At 42.8% G+C, this 20,898-nt stretch overlaps 1 protein-coding gene across 1 annotated transcript in view; it reads right to left on the bottom strand.

Moving 5' to 3' along the window:
• LOC139382482 (arginine/serine-rich coiled-coil 1) overlaps positions 1-20,898 on the bottom strand; it is a 179,677-nt gene that overhangs the window by 6,406 nt on the left and 152,373 nt on the right. The window lies entirely within an intron of this gene.

The following is a 20,898-nucleotide window of genomic DNA, read 5'->3' as shown; positions in this document are numbered from 1 at the left end:
CCTCCCCACCCTATCTGCCCAGATATATCAATGACAGCCCGTCGAGCAGGTGACAGAGTGGATGGACGAGGCCCACGGAATCCATTAAAGCCTCATACTTTTTGACAAACACATTATTGGTAGATAAAATGACTTCCATATGCGGTTTGACAGATGTCAGTGGGGAAAGATATGTATTTCATAGAAAAATTAAAAATAATGGACTGAGAGAGAAGGCCGGGACCAGATACAGACCAGACAAAAATCAATACCCGCGCAGGCCGAGCAGCGGAGTGGAGAGCAGAGAGGTCAAAGTTAATATTGAATATTGACACATTATCCGGCTAATTAATTTAGCGGCATGACTCAATTGCCCCCACATTACTGGCAGGGCTCGTCTGTCGGCGATGAGAGAAGGACAGAGAGAAGCGAGAGGGGGACATAAAGAGACAGGAAAAGACTAGAAAGAATGCCTTCAATGTACAGCACGTTAACGACAGCTCAATATTTTCATTCAACTGCAGTATGATTCGCCATACAGTTATCCATCCAAAAATGGCTGTAAACAGTGAAGTAGGCCTTTAAATGGTTTTATGACCATTATGAGTGACCTGTTGGGGGTGTCAAACCAGAATGATCAATACACTAGACCATATTGAGAGTCCTAACATTTTTCATCCTTGTCTTCACTGGTTATAATGAGCTTAATAATGGTTAGTGATTGATCTGCCTCTTAGGCTGTGTGTGTATGTGCATGTGTGTGTGTTAAGTGTGTGGGACGGGCAGAAAACACTTGCAAACTCATTACCAAAATTAGTCCAACAGCATCCTGATGAGCAACCTGGAATCAATAGCGTATTGTGCCCTCAAAATAGCTGTTTGTCTACTTCATTGATTAAGAAGGTGGAGAGGAGAGAAAATCAGTAACACCAATGAAAGAAAGCAGATTTCCTGAGCCATCCGGGACAGAAAGTGTGTGTGTGTGTGTGTGCGTGTGTGTCAGAGAGAGAAAGAGAGAGAGGGAGAGCAAGATGTCATTTCTGCTGCAGTTACAGAATCCAAACTGAGGATAGCGCTGTTTTACTCCAGATTTTTACAGTGCCAGACCGTTTGTCAAGCCTTGTGTCAATCAGTAACAGCGAGAGCAGAATATATTGCTGCTAATGATTAATTCCAGTAATTGAGCGCATACCTCGCAAGCTAAATTACGACGGCACTCATTTTGCCCGAGCAAATAAATAAGAGAAACGAACTGTACGTTGTGTCGAGGTCGGTCACAAATTAGAAGTACATTCAAAAAGGTGCTTTGGAGTTATATTTGCGGTAAGACAAGCAAAGACCACCCTAATGGTGACATTAAAATAAGAAATAAAAAATGTGACGGCAAAACGACAAAACATTTTGACTACTGTTGACATGGCGGATCTAGTTGGACAGAGTAGAGCTGGCTTCGGTTGGGATGGCTGACTCTACCACAGGGAATGATCCACGTGGTCCTGTCGGTCCAGAGCAAGACCCCTGTTGTTTCATAAAATAACACTGCATTAACACAAACACCATTAAAGAAATTGCATGTGCAGTACATACGGCAAAAGACAGCCAGACAGAAACACACAACCTCCCTCATCAGTGTCCCGGCTCCAGTGAGTACCAGAGTCCCCTACCCCCCCTCCCCCCTCTTATCACTGCAGTAAAATATGTAATTCAATGTTCAATTTAGGGGAATCGCCTCGCATTCGATTTTTTTGTTGCTCGCTAATTGATAGAAATTAAGGCATTAATCAAGCCACTAGCCATCAGTCAAGCTGCGGAAGATTAATACAAACTTTCATAATAACCACCTTCCCCATTTTAGGGCTCATTATCATACATTTTTAATGCAATTATGCTATTCTTTTACACTGAGCTCATAAATTACCCGCTCTTTTGTTGCCGGCTTGGCCTAGTAAAATCTAAAGTAATGCTTTGTAGTCTGATCTTTAAGGCAATTACTGGCTTCTTCAGTCTTTCATCTCCCTGCATTTCCAATAACCCTCGCCTCCAATGATTTATCCCTGCCACAACACACACGCGCAGATGTACACACACAGTCATGCACATGCACACAGAGAGACATACAGACACTGTACACACACTTTTACTCACCTCTGTTTACCATCTTCCTTAACGGTACGCCAGGGTAACAGAGCAACCGGAGCAGCTATGTTCCTATTGGTGGATCCCCTGTGGGTCTTGGCCTACCTGTGGGTTGCTCTTGTTGTTTGCGTAACCTCGCGCTAAGCTAAGTACACTGAACACGCGGTTCACTTGGCATCAAACGGTTCGTTTCATTCAGCGCTAAGGGGCATTGAGATAGCTATACACTGAAATACTGTAGCACTTCCTTACGCATCAAAGTGTTCCTTCTTGAGGCCTAAACATGTTGTTTAATACATGACTGGGTCTGGGATTACGTCCAAACCAAATTGGATGAACACTGATCTTCTCAGTCCGAAAACATTCAAGTTATCACTAACCCAAAAATCCACGTTCAACCCAAATGTCCGATTATTGAAATAAAGCAACAGTGGAGCAAAACCAGGCCAACTGTAGAATTTTAAAATCCATTAACCAGCATTCACCCTTAAAATACAAATGTTTTATCTATCCATCTTTCCCTGTCTGTTTGGGAGTGTCCCCCAAAGTGAACCCCCAGTGATTTAGCTTAGCTCTTCATCAGTGTAAACCAAAGCCATTGTGTGTGTGTGTGTTAATATTGTGTGTGTACACACGCACGCGTGAGTGCTACCTGCAGGTATTTATCTCCTCACAGATGACTCAGTAAATCTTAAAACACATTCTTAGCCAGCCCAGAGAAAAAGCAAAAACAGAAACAAAGGCTGGGTTATTAAAAATGTGTCTGGCCCGGTGGTCAGGTAATAGTTCTGGACTGCATTGATTACGGCACGCTGACAGCTTCTGATGCTAGCCCTGAAAATGCATCAAGTGCGTAATGAGGAGCTATTAGGCCCATCGATTTGCTGATTTCAATTGATAGCTACCAGGCCAAAGCGGCACGTCAATATTTGCATAACTAATACCCTGCTGCCTGTCTGCTGCTCCCGGCCTTGACAAATGAGATCTCAATGAGGGGAGGAGAGGGAGTTGGATAGAGAAAGCGAGAGAGAGAGCAAGGAAAAAAGGCAGTGGTAAGCAAGAGAAATGGGAGAGAAACAGAAAGAGTAACACAGAGAAAATAACATCAGATGGGTAAATAACAGCAGATAAAAACCAGTGCAAGTTGACTCAACCCATCATTATATGAACCACATAGAGATGATTTGACTATCATTGCATTCCAAGAACCATCATTGGAAAAAGAGGGGTATGTGTGCAAGCTGTCCCATAATAGAGTGATACAAAGTTGTCCTCTAGAGAGGGATCACCCATACATGTTATAACCCAACTCAGGGGGGAGAAATAAGACAGATGTTGTGTTGAGCTGTGATATGTGCTATGTTGAGCTGTACTGTGATCGGATTTGTTTGGTTGTGTTATATGCTCTTATGTGATGTGTACTGTTTTGCTGTGTTGTCTGACAAGTTGTCTTACGTTGCCGAGCTGTGCCGTTACGTTGAACTGTTGTGTTGTGACAGAGCATGCTGCCGTGGGGTGCTGTTGTGTGATGTTACATTCTGCTCTGTGATGTGTTATGTTGAAGTGTTGTGATCTACAGTGCTCCTGTGCTATGCATGCTAACACGTCATGCTGGCCCCTGTGGCTGGGGGTTTTGGGGGTCACACCAGGGAGACACAGTGGCAGCCTGGGCCAGATGTCCAAGGGAGGGAGGGGACCGCCCAGTACCACAGCAGGTGGCCCGAGCTGTTCTAATGATGCTGCCACAGCCGCATCGCAGGGTCCCCATGGGACCACACACACACACACACACAGCTCCTTATCAACCAAGCATCCCCTCCTCCTCAAAACATACACGTCCCATCAATACGTAAGCGACGCGTGCTGAGCTCCCATGATCCTAACATCCTTATCACTGTGTCAATTGCCCTGGGTGGACCCTCTCCTTGATCACTGTCATTTTCAGTGTGACCCCTGAAGTCGCTTGTCACAACACTAATGTCCCACATTCACCAATCATGACCACCGACCTCTGTGTAAATCTGGGAGCCCCACTAGCGACTCAGGGGATCCCTCTATACTAAACCCAATGCTCACTCTAAATGCTCACCTAAAGTATCACAATACTTCAAACTGAACAGCAACAGAAAGACTATGACAGCCCTCTCCTGAGCCCTGAGTTTAACCTGAAGCACAAATGTGTTTAAATGACATTGCTATTAATACAATCTCGTCTTTTCAATGTTTTTTTATGTGTAGCCTACATTTTCAGTAGGGTTTAAGATGGATGGAAGCACAGATGGTTGAAGGTTGGAAGGATAGACAGACGGAGAGACAGATGAAGGTTGGATGGATGATCTCCGGCCCAGAATTTTTCCTGAGTACGTGACCCCATATTGACAGCCAGTGTCCTAGTCAGAGTAGCTGAGGACAGACACCTTGTGCGTCCTGGCCTCGCCGATGTCTCCTAGAGAGATAAGCATCATCTCCACTCTTCACTCAATAAAGGGACCAATAATGAATGAATTACCCTAACACAGAGCCTAATGACAGGCAGACACCGCCGCCACGCGCCCAGCCCCTCCTATCTCCTCCAACATCTCTATTTCTAATTTCCCATCATCCCCCTCTCTCCTCAATCAACCCCTATAATCAGTGGGGTGACACTCCACACCTGTCTGCAGTCTGTTATGGCTATAGACCTTGGGATCAGATAGATAAAGAATGATTCCATGTCGCGCACACACACATTTTCACACTCACTCTTTTGCATAGAAATAAGAATTAATATTAAAGGCGTCTCCATTCAAGTCAATGGTGGCATGATGGGTGTACTGGCAGCCATTTTGAGGGTACCCATGCCAGGAAGTAAAAGCAGGAACTGTACCCTTCAATCTGTGCTGTGATTTGTCGAGTTAGTATTATTTGAATGAACATTCTACATTACTATGGCAATCCAGCATCAGTTGATAAAACATTGCTAAATACCGTGGAAATTATTGCATTACAATACCAGGCAGCCATTGTGAGTGTACCCATGAGTTTATCCGTCAATTGCCACAGTCAGAGATTCCAAGTCCATTCTTTTTTTCTTATTTCTATGCCTTTTGGGGTAAATTAATAGAGTGGAGGACATTTGATAACGCAACACCTATTATTTGTTTCAATGTGAATTCCCCATTAGCTGTGACTTTAGCGATAGCTGCTCTTTCTGGGACCCACACAAAACACAACAATCATACATACAGTCGTGGCCAAAAGTTTTGAGAATGACACAAATATTAATTTCCACAAAGTTTGCTGCTTCAGTGTCTTTAGATATTTTTGTCAGTCAGATGTTACTATGGAATACTGAAGTATAATTACAAGCATTTCATAAGTGTCAAAGGCTTTTATTGACAATTACATGAGGTTGATGCAAAGAGTCAATATTTGCAGTGTTGACCCTTCTTTTTCAAGACCTCCGCAATTCACCCTGGCATGCTGTCAATTAACTTCTGGGCCACATCCTGACTGATGGCAGGCCATTCTTGCATAATCAATGCTTGGAGTTTGTCAGAATTTGTGGTTTTTTGTTTGTCCACCCCCCTCTTGAGGATTGACCACAAGTTATCAATGGGATTAAGGTCTGGGGAGTTTCCTGGCCATGGACCCAAAATAATGATGTTTTGTTCCCTGAGCCACTTAGTTATCACTTTTGCCTTATGGCATCATGCTGGAAAAGGCATTGTTCATCACCAAACTGTTCCTGGATGGTTGGGAGAAGTTGCTCTCGGAGGATGTGTTGGTACCATTCTTTATTCAAGGCTGTGTTCTTAGGCAAAATTGTGAGTGAGCCCACTCCCTTTGCTAAGAAGCAACTCCACACATGAATGGTCTCAGGAGGCTTTACTGTTAGCATGACACAGGACTGATGATAGCGCTCACCTTGTCTTCCCCGGACAAGCTTTTTTCCAGATGCCCCAAACAATCGGAAAGGGGATTCATCAGAGAAAATGACTTTACCCCAGTCCTCAGCAGTCCAATCCCTGTACCTTTTGCAGAATATCAGTCTGTCCCTGATGTTTTTCCTGGAGGGAAGTGGCTTCTTTGCTGCCCTTCTTGACACCAGGCCCTCCCCAAAAAGTATTTGCCTCACTGTGCGTGCAGATGACTTACACCTGCCTGCTGCCATTCCTGAGCAAGCTCTGTACTGGTGGTGCCCCGATCCCGCAGCTGAATCAACTTTAGGAGATGGTCCTGGTGCTTGCTGGACTTTCTTGGGTGCCCTGAAGCCTTCTTCACAACAATTGAACTGCTCTCCTTGAAGTTCTTGATGATCAGATAAATGGTTGATTTAGGTGCAATCTTACTGGCAGCAATATCCTTGCCTGTGAAGCCCTTTTTGTGCAAAGCAATGATGACGGCACACGTTTCCTTGCAGGTAACCATGGTTGACAGAGGAAGAACAATGATTCCAAGCACCACCCTCCTTTTGAAGCTTCCAGTCTGTTATTCAAACTCAATCAGCATGACAGAGTGATCTCCAGCCTTGTCCTCGTCAACACTCACACCTGTGTTAACGAGAGAATCACTTATATGTCAGCTGGTCCTTTTGTGGCAGGGCTGAAATGCAGTGGAAATGTTTTTTGGGGATTCAGTTCATTTGCATGGCAAAGAGGGACTTTGCAATTAATTGCAATTAATCTGATCACTCTTCATAACATTCTGGAGTATATGCAAATTGCCATCATACAAACTGAGGCTGCAGACTTCGTGAAAATAAATATTTGTGTCATTCTCAAAACGTTTGGCCATGACTGTACACATAGACAGAAACAGCACAAGGAGACAGACAGCAATACCTATATTTATCAGGTTATTAAAGATGTCAAATACAAATTCAAAATGTCCTATTTTCACAACACATTCAAATGGCAGTGCTAGAGTCACAAGATGCCGCATTACAGTGCTCCCAGGCTGCGTCCCAAATGACACCATGCCCTATATTGTACTTCTTAGGACCAGAGCCCTATGGATACTGCAATAAATAGAAATAGGTTGTTATTTAAGACGCAGCCCTAATACTTGAGCCATAAGCCTTCTATTTACCATGAAAGTTTTCGGATCTGTCCACTTACCCTGCCCAGTGCACTGTCAAGCTGGGTGGGTGTTAGATGGGGGGGGAAAGGAGGGTGGGATATGTGGGTGAGGGGTGCAGACTGCACTGTAGGTTAACTAAAGACAGGTGTGTCCGTGTCCGTGTGTTTGTGTGACTCCCTGTCTGTGTGTGTCTGTAAGGTGAGGGTGTCAGCAGACAGCCAGTGTCTGTGCTGTATCACGGCGTGCCACTAAAATGTGAAGCTTTCACAGCCTGAACCGTGACGTCTTCAAGACCAGACCCTCTCTGTGTGTATGAGTGTGTTTTAGTGCATGTGCATTATGAGGGAGTGCAATACTAAAATATTACTTTATTGTAATGTTCAAACATGATTATCTTGCTTAATGGCTGATTCAAATGCATGTTTCAACCGCAGTCCAGCTTTAATCGAAACATGGAGTAATACCCTTTATGAGAAATAAGATACATTTTACCAGTGTATTTAATTGATAAAGTTATTTGAACACTATGAGTGTGTAAGTGTGCACTGCTAGTGTGTGAGTATGTGCACGTGTGTGTGTGTGAGAGAGAGAGTGAGTGATTTCGGGGGGGGGGGTGCAGTGCCCTTCACTCTCATCCTGGTCTGGTCAGCATGTCTGCTCAGCATGTCTTAAGAACAGATCCGGTAATTAAAGAAACACCTGGACAACTAATTACTTAATTGGAGCACGGCCTTTAAAATGAAAATGATGTAATCAAGAATCCAGGAAAACAACATACACACACACACTGGTGACCTACAGCCTTGTTGACGTCTACCCACCCCCCCCCACCCCATAATTGATTTCCTTTCTCTATTTTCACCCGTTTTCCTCCCTCTCTCCCTCTCCAAACCTGAGGCGGCTCTGGCTGATTCTACGTAGCCAGATTCAGGATCTCCTTTGGACCATCTCAACTAGCGAAAGGTCATGGCCATGATGAGGGGTGTGTGTGGGTCCTGGGTGGGGGGCTGGTAATTAAACATGTGCCACTCCCCCCCCAACCCCTCTTAGCCTAATAAACTTAAGACGCTTAATTGATTACCTTACCGGCATCACCCTGCACTTTACCTTATTGAAGTAGGACTTACGACAGAAACACAGAAAAACACTGACCTCATGACGCATTCAAGCAACTGGGCTTTAGGAATAATGAGTTCCTATTTCAGTGGTAAAAAGGGTCCATTTTCAAATGACAATTCAATTGTCATTCGAAGCAAGTACGTGTCCCACTAGACCAAACTGTTACCTGAACAACCTAACCGGATTGTGAACCTAAGCCTATTGTGAATATAGATGATACTCAACTAACTAATGTGCCTGTGTGATTGTTTGTGTGCGTGCAAGTTGTTTGTAAATCATTTTCATTTCAGATTTAAAAATAAATAAATAAGTTTAAAATATTAAACTCTTCAATATCTAAAGTGACACAACCTCTGGATGGAATGACAAACATAAAACTGAGGTTCCCTTCTCTCTGCTTTCGATGAGAAAACTGACAGAAGAGTGACAGAACACATCATATTAGCCCAGTCACTCATTCACACCCTCCCTCCCTAGCCAGGTCTGGGGGTGGGCCCTGGCCCTGCGAAGTCCTGGCTGTGAACCTTCCCCTCCCACTGTCACCCAGTGTCACCCTATCCCAGCCGTAGTGGTCTGCTCTACCACCCCCAGTCCTAGTCCCCCACAGCCCCTTCAGTCTTGTCTGGGACCACCGGTTACATCTTGATGAGGTGCGAATGAGCCCCCCGCCCACACACCCCACACACTTTAACCCTGTCCCAGGAAACCCCGATCCCACCTTGAAACCTGACCGGAGCAATGGCATCTACACGCATTTACAAACACTCTTATACAGGGTAGAAAAACAAGACAGTTTTCTCCAGGCTCGTCTATGAACTCTGTCTGACAATAAAAACTTTAGAGGGCCACATGGCTGGCTGCCACCCAGGGAGATTTCCCGCAGCAGCAGCGTGTGTGTGTGTGTGTGTGTGTGTGTGTGTGTGTGTGTGTGTGTGTGTGTGTGTGTGTGTGTGTGTGTGTGTGTGTGTGTGTGTGTGTGTGTTTGTGAGAGAGCCTGGCCATCCTGCGCCTGCATACTTCTCAATGTGAGTGTGACCCTGTCCAGACACAGACAGGCCCTACCACTCCATCGTCTAGGGGTCCATATAACGGCACACACAATACACACAGTGCCTCCAGAAAGTATTCACACCCCTTGAATTTTTCCTTTGTTTTGTGTCACAGCCTGAATTTAAAATTGATTAAATTGAGATTGTGTGTCACTGGCCTACACACACTGTCCCATAACTTCAAAGTGGAATTATGTTTTTAGATTATTTTTTATTTTTTTTATTTTTTACAAATGAATTAAAAATGAAAAGATTAAATGTCTTAACAGCTCCTTTGTTATGGAAAGCCTATATAATTTCAGGTGTAAAAATGTGCTTAACAAGTCACATAATAAGTTGCATGGATTCACTCTATGTGCAATAATAGTGCTTAACATGATTTTTGAATAACTACATCTCTGCACCCCACACATGCAATTATCTTTTTAAGGTCCCTCAGTCGAGCAGCGAATTTCAAACACAGATTCAACCACAAGGACCAGGGAGGTTTTCCAATGCCTCACAAAGAAGGGTAGATGGGTCAACATCTATTGGTAGATAAGTCAACATTTTGAAAAAGCAGACCGTGAATATCCCTTTTACCATGGTGAAGTTATTAATTACACTTTGCTGTATCAATACACCTAGTCACTACAAAGATACAGGCGTCGTTCCTAACTCAGTTGCCAGAGACTAAGGAAACCGCTCCGGGTACTCACCATGATGCCAATGGTGACTTTAAAACAGTTAGAGTTTAACGGCTGTTTAGGAGAACTGAGGATGGATCGACAACATTGTAGTTACTCCACAATACTAACCGAAAGGACAGAGTGAAAAGAAGGAAGCCTGTACAGAATAAAAATATTCCAAAACATGCATCCTGTTTGCATTAAGGCACTAAAGAAAACTGCAAAAAACACAGCAAAGATATGAACTTCATGTCCTGAATACAAAGCATTATGTTTGGGTCAAATCCAACAACACGTCACTGAGTACCACTCTTCATATAGTATCACTCTTCACATGGTGGTGGCTGCATAATTTTTTGTTTATCTATTATTTTGTTAATGTTATGGGTATGCTTGTTATCGGCAAGGACTAGGGAGTTTTTTTTAGGATAAAAAGAAACAGAATAGAGCTAAGCACAGGCAAAATCCTAGAGGAAAACCTGGCTCAGTTTGCTTTCCGACAAATGCACCTTTAAGCAGGACAATAATCTAAAACACAAGGCCAAATATACACTGGAGTTGCTTACCAAGTTGACATTGAATGTTATGGCTTGAGAATCTATGGCAATACTTGAAAATGGCTGTCTAGCCAGTTTGAAGAATTTAAAAAATAATAATGTGCAAATATTGTACAATCCAGGTGTGCAAAGCTCTTAGAGACTGACCCAGAAAGACTCACCACATGTATTGACTCTTTACTTATGTAAATTAGATTTTTGTATTTCATTTTCAATAAATTAGATTTTTCCCTGTCATTGGGTATTGTGTGTAAATGGGTGGGAGAAAAAAATACATTTAATATATTTTGAATTCAGGCTGTAACAACAAAATGTGGACTACGTCAATGGTATGAAGGGTATGAATACTTTCTGAAGGCACTGTACAGTCAGATGAAACCTCATTCTGATCACAATCAAGGGCATTCTTAGGTTTAATTATTTCTTATGTTAATTTTTTTTACCTTTATTTTTCCAAGAAATCCTGTTGAAGTCAAAAGACCTTAATTACAAGGGAGACCTAGCCAATTATTTCAAATTCTTATGAAATATAATGTACTTGTAGACTTTTACTGGGCAGCAACTAAATATGGAATACCAATGACAATTGATTATTATCATATTAATTATATTATGCAAATCAGATTTATTTAATTGAGAGGATATCACTTTCAATGTCTGAATGATAGCAACAAAGAGGAATACATTTCTAAAACAGTGACAGAAATGCGTATCAACATCAATATGTTCTTGTTGTGATTTTGGTGACATATGAAGGAAGGTTCATCACTCCACAGACAACGGGGTAATTGATAAGGGTGACCCGTAAAACGATTAGTGATCAACACGGGTGAAAGGGTGCTGTCAATCATCCATCCACTTGACCTGTGGTGTGCACAGCAAAGGCACGCGCGCAACATCTGGATAATGTGGGCTAATAGGACACTCACTCACTACTAAATGTATTGGCGGGCTGCTTCCTTTTTTGCTTCACAGGGCAAGTTAAACATTTCGGTTGATACCCCTCCATGCACTGACGTTTGGTTGCGTCCCCGGGTGTCCCACACTGAGAAAGCCGTGTGGCATCACATTATCCGACAACAACAGGGGTCGACCCGGGTTATTAGAATTTGCCACGCGGATTCACTTTTCCCCTGAACCTCAGAGGGAAGGATGGAGGGGGTAGAAAGGGGCCTCACTTAATCACCCACCATGGCTTTTCAAAGAGTGAAAAAAAAAATTATACTTTAAATTTGCGGTGATGAAAAATCAATAAAGCAGTAATTGCTTGGCTTATCACTGAGCGCGGGAACAAATTGGGAGAAGGCTGGCGTCCGCGCACATTTGGCTGCAGCAGCGCGGGAGTTTCTGGGGTTCACTGGGCCAGCTGAGGGAAAAGGTCTCGCGTGATAATTAAATCTTCTCACACTGATTTTCTGCCAAATGTATTTCCCAAGGGTCCATAACTCTGATTAACTGCTTACAAGCCAGGCATAACTAATAATTTCAATGCGGGGTTGCCCAACAGCAAAACTGAATGGGGAGGGGGAAGAAAATAAAAGGACGTTGAATCGACTGGTGGACACCAATTCGACTCCAAATCAAACATCATTTAGGAGAGACAAAAATGTCGGTGGAATAAGTAGGCTAATAGTCCTACATGGACGACGATATTGTAAAGTCAGTTGTTGCTGTAAAGTCAGCATTTACAACGTTTACATCTACTGTAGCGTACATAAATGCGTACATTATTGGCCACTCCAAATAAGGCAGTATGCATTCACCTTTTTAATCCAAGAATCAAACAAACGCTATACCGGGTGAACTGTCAGTGTAATATTCCTCAACATGGTCAAGACCTTATTGTATTGATATTGAACATATTAACAACCAAATAAGGTGATCCATCGCAAAGCACTGCCGCTAAACGACAAGTCCACCCCAGGATCGATAGCAGGTCAATGCAAACCAGATTTTCTTACATCAAAAGCACTGTGAATGATATTCTGTCAAAGCCACAATAGAAATTACAGGATGCTTTCTCGGAGCACCAAGAAGATACCCTAGAAATTACGGGAAGAAGAGCCTCATAGGAAAATGTATCCACCATGTATAGCCTACAGTAGCAACATGGCATTAGGCCAAATGACAAGTGCATGACAATTCGTTGACGTTATTCACCGTGTCTCATCATCAGCGCATCTCCCACATTACACTTGATGCAGAGAGATAATCGACACAGGAACACCGATGTTTACCAGGTGCTGAATATCTCTGCTTGTCCTTCAAGTGCTGCTGCAGCAGGATCCTCCTGCCCGCCCGGTAATTAAAACATTTAAAGCAGCAAGAGCCCCAGTGCTCCCCGGGTGTGATAGGGGGGTCAGACGCCTGTAGATTCTAATTTGCGCCCCATTTGTATTCATGACAGGGCGCATGCTAAATATTTAACAGCAGTCCGGTAGGAGTTTGTATTGTTAGGCTTTCGAGGTCAAATAATTTGATTTGCAGGAAGATTACATTAAAGCGTCCAATGTCCGTCCAATCTCACTCTCACTTTCCTCTCATTTCCTGATTTTTTTGTATTTATTACAACCAAAGATACAAATTGAGGCACATGAAGATTAGGAGTTTGTTATCCAGCAGCCTAATTATTATTTTTAATTAGAATACGGAGCCCATAATTTATTATAAGACGTGATAGCGCATGTGGCCCGTATGCACGCCCACTTTTACGTGCGGTGTAATAAAAGGGTAGGTTAGCGAAAACATTAGGATGTTACACATGATTAAAATGGGGCAGAATCACACCGTTTGACTTCAACAAAATATGAATTCAAACATAGCAAATGAATGCAGATAGATTGGCCTACTATCAGAGACGAAGGCAAGGCTAACCACTAACCAGCACTCTAAATCAAGCTAGGTGTAACGTTAGAACACTAAATGTACGACCGTTTCTCCGTGTGGGTACTATGTTCTCCTCTCCAGGAGAAGGTGAAAAGAAAAGGCATCTCTGTTGGTTTGGCCATTTTCTCTCCCAGTCACTCCCTTGTTACTTCGCTTTTTTCTGTTCTACGGCCAGGCCAGAGATGAAGACCAGACATTTGCCTCTTTAGCATGGGGCTGGTGATTGACAACAGAGCTAGTTATATGGTGATGATGTGTTAATGGCCGCAGCAGGGTCGGGGAGAGGGGGAGCAACCCCTCTGAATATTTAATCGCCATCTAACTCCAGAACACAGACACACACAGATAGGTACACACCCCAACCCGTGACCCATCGTACACACCGCATAATTAAACAAACAGTTATTTCGTTTTAATGCCAAAAGAGCAAGCCCATAGTATATATTCCTTCTAATGAGATGGGTTAAAAAGCTATTGAACTTCTCATTAAAATATATGATCTTCCAATCTGCCAGCGGTTTGTGATGATAGGGACAGAGGTTCATATGACTCAAATACCTTACCGTCATACCATCAGCATTTGAGATATAAACCACAGGAAAACAACACTAGCCTTTATAACATCCTGCAGTCACACACAGGATTCACAATGCCTTTGAACAGGCATGGCTGTGCGTGGGAATGGCTGAGGTTATTAAGCATTTGACACTAATTTCCATATTGACTGCATGATGTTATAGCCTCTGTCACCTGCTCCTCTGAACAACTGCACATGTGGAAAGAAGGGGAATTAACAGTCTAATGAGCCCTGGTTTTGATCTCTCTCTGCCACACACATGCACACGCTACACCTGATTAATCTGCACCTTTTCAAATCTTCACCAAGGAGGGCTAGTGGTGGGGAAATACTGTGGAAAGATCTGATCGCTGTCATTATGAAACATACATTCACTTTTTTGAGTGTGAGCACTGGGTTTGACGACCACAGCCATTACATCTAACAGAGTCAGACTGGCCTGAACCCTGGTATTAGTGTGTAGCATCACACTCCATAGCTAAAAACCAAAAGTCAGGGCAGCAATACATACAGCAGACATATACTACATGGCCAAAAGTATGTGGACACGCCTTAAAATGAGTGGATTCTGCTATTTCAGCCACACCCGTTGCTGACAGGTGTATACAATCGAGCACATAGCCATGCAATCTCCATAGACAAACATTGGCTGTAGAATGGACCGTACTGAAAAGCTCAGTGACTTTCAACGTGCCACCATCATAGGATGTCACCTTTCCAACAAGTCAGTTCATCAAATTTCAGCCCTGCTAGAGCTGCCCCGGTCAACTGTAAGTGCTGTTATTGTGAAGTGGAAACGTTTAGGAGCAACAACGGCTCAGGCACAAAGTGGTAGGACACACAAGCTCACACAACGGGACCGCCGAGTGCTGAAGCGCGTATCGTGCAAAAATCGTCTGTACTTGGTTGCAACGCTCACAACCGAGTTCCAAACTGTCTTTTGAAGCAACATCAGCACAAGAACTGTACGTCGGGAGCTTTATGAAATGGGTTTCCATGGCCGAAACTAAGATCACCATGTGCAATGCCAAGCGTCGGCTGGAATCGTGTAAAGCTCGCCCCCATTGGACACTGGAGCAGTGGAAACGCGTTCTCTGGAGTGATGAATCATGCTTCACCATCTGGCAGTCTGACAGACCAATCTGGGTTTGGCGGATGCCAGGAGAACGCTACCTGCCCCAGTGCACAGTGCCAACTGTAAAGTTTGGCGGAGGAGGACTAATGGTCTGGGGATGTTTTTTATGGATCGAGCTAAACCCCTTTAGTTCCAGTGAAGGGAAATCTTAATTCTACAGCATAATCACATTCTAGACAATTCTGTGCTTCCAACTTTGTGGCAACGGTTTGGGGAAGGCCCTTTCCTGTTTCAGAACGAAAATGACCTTGTGCACAAAGCAAGGTCCATACAGAAATGGTTTGTCGAAATCGGTGTGGAATAACTTGACCGGCCTGCACAGAGCCCTGATCTAAACCCCATCGAATACCTTTGGGATGAATTGGAACGTCGACTGAGAGCCAGGCCTAAATCGGCCAACATCAGTGCACAACCTCACTAATGCTTTTGTGGCTGAATGGAAGCAAGTCCCCGCAACAATGTTCCAACTTCTAGTGGAAAGCCTTCCCAGAAGAGTGGAGGACGTTAATAGCAGCAAACGGGGGACAAACTCCACATCAATGCCCATGAATTTGGAATGAGATGTTCAACGAGCAGGTGTCCACATACTTTTGGCCATGTAGTGTACATAGCTAGTGGTTGTCTCTTCCAAAGTTACATTTTCCAACTCTACTATTTGCCCTTAAACAGACAAGAGACACAAAAATAACAGCCCTTTCAAGTTGAGAATGCTTTGTTAAGTATTGATCTGGATGCCCTCTTGATAAAACCCACTTTGCTCAGGGGCAGTCAGTGTGTACTGCGGTATAATAATAGTGTGCATATCACAGCATCCACATGAATCAAGAATGGTTTCGATTAGTACCACTACTGTCGGACTTGTAAATCTATTTGTGTAGTGTAGGTGGCTGTTCTCATCATCTCGTTTGGTTTCATTTTGTTCTTCTTAACGGTTCAAGCAGTAACGTTCTTGTCGGGGCTGATCTGTAGGAGCTCCTGCGGGAGTGCATGGAAGACCCCGGTGACACAGCATTTAATAAGCGCTGGGCCCACCTCTTCCATTCAGTTGGCCATTGAGAAGCTGGGCTGGGTGCCGGACGCCAGTGGGCGGGGCCTACCATGTGACGCCAGCTCTTGGTCTTCGTGGTCAGAGCCAAAGCAGCTGTTGGGTTGGCGGAGGCGTTTTGATGAGCTGTTTTTGCACCCGACTATTTCGGTCCGCTCTCCCAAAGAGGACCAGGAATGAAAAACAAAACAAAGCCTCGCAGCACTATGTGGGCACAGCGCGTTACTTAATAAAACAGGAACAGTTTGAGAGAGGAATGAAGTGGCTTTGAGCTGGGGGGTGGGGGAAGGAGTCAATTGATTCGAAAAAAGCCGAGATTACAGCGTGAACTCTGCTTAAGAAACCTACTTGACTGGGAGCTCGGCACCGTAGCCTGGAGCCACACACTTACTCAACACTTTGCCAATGTCTCCACTGAGAGAGAGAGAGAGAGAGAGATGGGGAAGGAGAGGGACGGCGCAGCAAGAGAAATGAAAAATAGAATGAGAAAATGACAGACCAAAAAATGAGCGAAACAGAGAGAGCGATTTAATTTATGTCCTCGCTGCCAACGGAGAAAAGACCAGAGTAGGTTTGCAGGGCTAATTAATTTCTGATGGCCGGGCTTTCATTTGGCTAAAAGGTCACCAAACTTTAAAGGTCATGCAGTTTCCCACTCTTACCAAACCCCTTGAATTACTCTCCAGGATGGATGTGGTGCAACACATAGCCAAGTAAAGACACTAGTAACATGTCATGTAACACAACTCGACAATAATAACACTGAACGTCTTCAGCAATCTGGAAGTTTTCAGTATGTGTGTGTGGTGTAAAGCCATGAAATAGCTTGTTTCTGAAAGACATTGTATAGGTAGGTATGTACGAAATCGAATGAATTCAATTCTAGCTACGTCCGCACACGTACACAGATGGAAGCACAAACACGCACATACACAAAACCATCACCACCTGCACCCTGACATTTTGTCATTCATTTCAGGCCAACACCAGGACAGGACTGACTTAATTTCATTATCCCATGTGAAGCCTTTTTTTTTGTTTTACCGCTAGCACTTTTTGCTCCATAGCAAATTTCTCCTGACTTTACTTGAAAATGTCTGTCGAAATGCTGTCTGCTTCCCAAATGGCACCTTATTCCCTATGTCACGGGTTCTCAAACTTTTTGGGGCCGGGGACCCCTTCTGTGATAGAAAATTCATCAGGGAACCCCTCATAATCAGAACACAACTTGAGTGAAGTCAAGTCTCAGGCCCAGGGAAGGAACATTTTAAAGGCCGCCTATTCGCATAGGAAAGAAAATGTAGCCGTTTTCAAGCTAATTTCCTGTAATTCTATACATTTTGTTATGAGGCAGAGCGATTTTTTGTTGTTGCAGATTTAAAAATAATGCCCTGCAATTCTACACATTTTCCCATGAGTCTGAGAAAACTTTACAGCAAATAGTAAAAATAAAGAAAAACCCTGGAATGAGTAGTGTAGCTGGAGTGTTTAACCATGTCCAATGTGAGTTTAGGTTGTTTTAAGTAACAGGTTCCTATCACAAATGTATGGCAAATCTCATTTGTAGCCTTCATATAGTTAGTTATAGTGCATTCAGAAAGTATTCACATCCCTCGACTTTTCAACATTTTGTGGTGTTACAGCCTGAATCTAAAATGGATTCAATTGAGATGTTATGTTACTGGCCTACACACAATACTCCATAAAGTCAAAGTTGAATTTAGTTTTTTGAAAATTTTACAAATGAATTACAAATGAAAAGCTGAAATGTCTTGAGTCAATAAGTATTCAAACCCTTTGTTATGGCAAGCCTAAATAAGTTCAGGAAACCGTTCAAGGTAACCGCTCAGGGCTTCACCATGAGGCCAATTGTGATTTTAAAACAGTTACACAGTTTAATGTCTGTGATAGGAAAAAACTGAGGATGGATCAACAACATTGTAGTTACTCCACAATACTAACCTAATTGACAGAGTGAAAAGAAGGAAGCCTGTACAGACTACAAATATATATTTTTAAATGCATCTTATTTGCAACAAGGCACTAAAGTATTGCTGGAAAAAATTTGGCAAAGCAATTCCCTTTTTGTCCTGAATACAAAGTGTTGTATTGGATTTGCCACAAACATATTACCCATTCCCACTCTCCATATTTTCAAGCCTAGTGGTGGTTGAATCATGTTATGGGCAATGTTCCCTCAAATTCTCTGGGTGCACTGAGCAAATGTTTGGTCTAGTGAGCGGAAACCTGAACCTTGCAAGAATTTTGTGCAAATTCTGTGCAACTCCCAGCGCATTTATAGTGATCACTGAGGTTGTACCCTTACAGTTTTAGACAGTACACAAAAGGCTTGTGTGGCTATTTGAGCATAATGTAAGCCTACCAACAAAACCAATGGAGCAAATCCCATAACATTTTCAAATGGAAATAGCTTTTGATTTCTATGATATATCCTCCAGTAGCTTATATGAGGTGTTCAATGCAGGCCTACATTGTATTCAACTTTTAAAAATGTTTTTGCATTATGAAGGGCTTGACATGAATTAATGATTTTATACTTGGTCTGTAACACCATGGGCCAAATAGGTGAGTGTAAATTGCATTGTGTTGTATGATGCAAGAAACCACTTTACAAAATAAAATGTATCATTATTACCATACAGAGACTTAGACGATGTAGGCGACCCCTCTGCCTATTGACTTATTTGCATATTCAAGCCTGTCTCGAAATAGACATAAGCTTTATACCTGACTGTTTTTTTCACAGACTAATTGAAATGTAGCCTACACGTTTTGTGCTCTTGTAGGAAGCAGTAACTACCCATTGCGGTACTATACTTATCTATAACTGGGCTAATAACTTGCTAACTAGCAAAGAATAACAAGAAATGTGCACCTGCGACGCTCTGATCTGATCTAAAAAAGCGTGTTCACTCGCCGGGTGATTTTGTATTTATTTTATTAAACCTTTATTTAATTAGGCAAGTCAGTTAAGAACAAATTCTTATTTACAATGACGACTTACCAAAAGGCAAAAGGCCTCCTGCAGGGACGGGGGCTGGGATTAAAAATAAAAACATACAGTAGGACAACACACACATCACAACAAGACAGACACCACAACACTACATAAAGAGAGACATAAGACAGCACAACGTGGCAGCATGGTGTTTTCCTAGAGGAAAACCTGGTTCAGTTTGCTTTCCACCAGACACTGGAAGATGAATTCACCTTTCAGCAGGTCAATAACCTATAACACAAGGCCAAATCTACACTGGAGTTACTTACCAAGAAGACAGTGAATGTTCCTGAGTGGCCAAGTTACAGTTTTGACTTAAATCTGCTTGAAAATATAAGGCAAGACCTGAAAATGGTTGTCTAGCAAGTATCAACAACCAATTTGACAGGACTTGAAGAATTTTGAAAAGAATAATGGGCAAATGTTTCACAATCCAGGTGTGGAAAGCTCTTAGAGATTTACCTGGAAAGACTCACGGCTGTAATTGCTGCCAAAGGTGATTGTAACGTACTGGGGTGGAATACTTTCCTAATCAAGATATATTAGTGTAAAACTGTTCATTTAAAAAAAAAAAAAAAATTATACAAATGTTCAGATTTTTCTTCCAATTTGACAGACTATTTTGTGCAGCTCGTTGACAAAAAAATTACAATGAAATCCGTTTTAATCCCACTTTGTAACAACAAAATGTGGAAAAAGTCAAGGGGTGTGAATAGTTTCTGAAGGCATTGTAAGTGAAGACTGAAGAAGTTGGACAATTGCTCACTGTTCAGCCTGTCTGTCTTTCTGCCTGTACGCCAGCAGGTCTGTCTGCCTGCCCATCCGTCTGTCACCACCACTCAGCTACACAAACCCAGTATAAATTGATGTTACACAGAGCATTATGGGCAATGTTCCCTCTAAACTGCGCGCATGTGCGGGCAGTGCCACGCAGTTCCCCAGGGACTGCCCCGCAGAAGAAATATCAGCCCACGGAGAGAAGCACTAGATTGAACTTCAACTTTCTAGTTGTCTCCTAGTTAGTTAACACTATCAATGTATCCCTTTACTGTGGCAATAGTGATAAAATCAACGCAATATTAGCTACTTTCAACACAACATACCGGAACAAAAACTATGCAAGAGATTTTGTTATAGACTGAACGCATCGGAGTAGGATTCTATTGCGCAGAGCTCAGCCCGTACTCTACACAGACATGTGCAGCATAACCAAGTAGAGATGCAGTAGGCCTGTATGCAAATAGACCATTGTCATACTTGGATCTGTGCCATTTACTTTGAACTGGACTGTGTTTACAGCTGTGGTCGGGAGTAGATTAACTTGTTTTGAGATCAAAGCGAGAGCTGCATGTAGCCACGTGTGCACATTTAGTTCATATCCTTTGCTAGTTAGTGAGTTATTAGCCCAGTTAAAGATAATTTGTAGTCAGCAATAGGAGAGTGATTGCTTCCTACAAGAGCACAAAACATGTACAGTTCTAGACATCTTTGAAAAGCAAGTCAGGTAAAGAGCTTTTTTTTTGTCTTAAAGGGGCAGTGTTTTATTTTGAAACAGGCTTGGATATGCTAAGTAGCCAATAGGCAGAGGGTAGCATAATTTGTCTGATTCTCTGTAATAATGGTATGGGAATAATAATGCATTTTCTTTTGTAAAGTGGTTTCTTGCA

Source organism: Oncorhynchus clarkii, chromosome 24, assembly GCF_045791955.1.
Source record: "Oncorhynchus clarkii lewisi isolate Uvic-CL-2024 chromosome 24, UVic_Ocla_1.0, whole genome shotgun sequence".
Taxonomy (NCBI): domain Eukaryota; kingdom Metazoa; phylum Chordata; class Actinopteri; order Salmoniformes; family Salmonidae; genus Oncorhynchus; species Oncorhynchus clarkii.
Note: the sequence above shows the minus strand (reverse complement) of the source record. Positions and strands in the feature narration are given on the sequence as shown.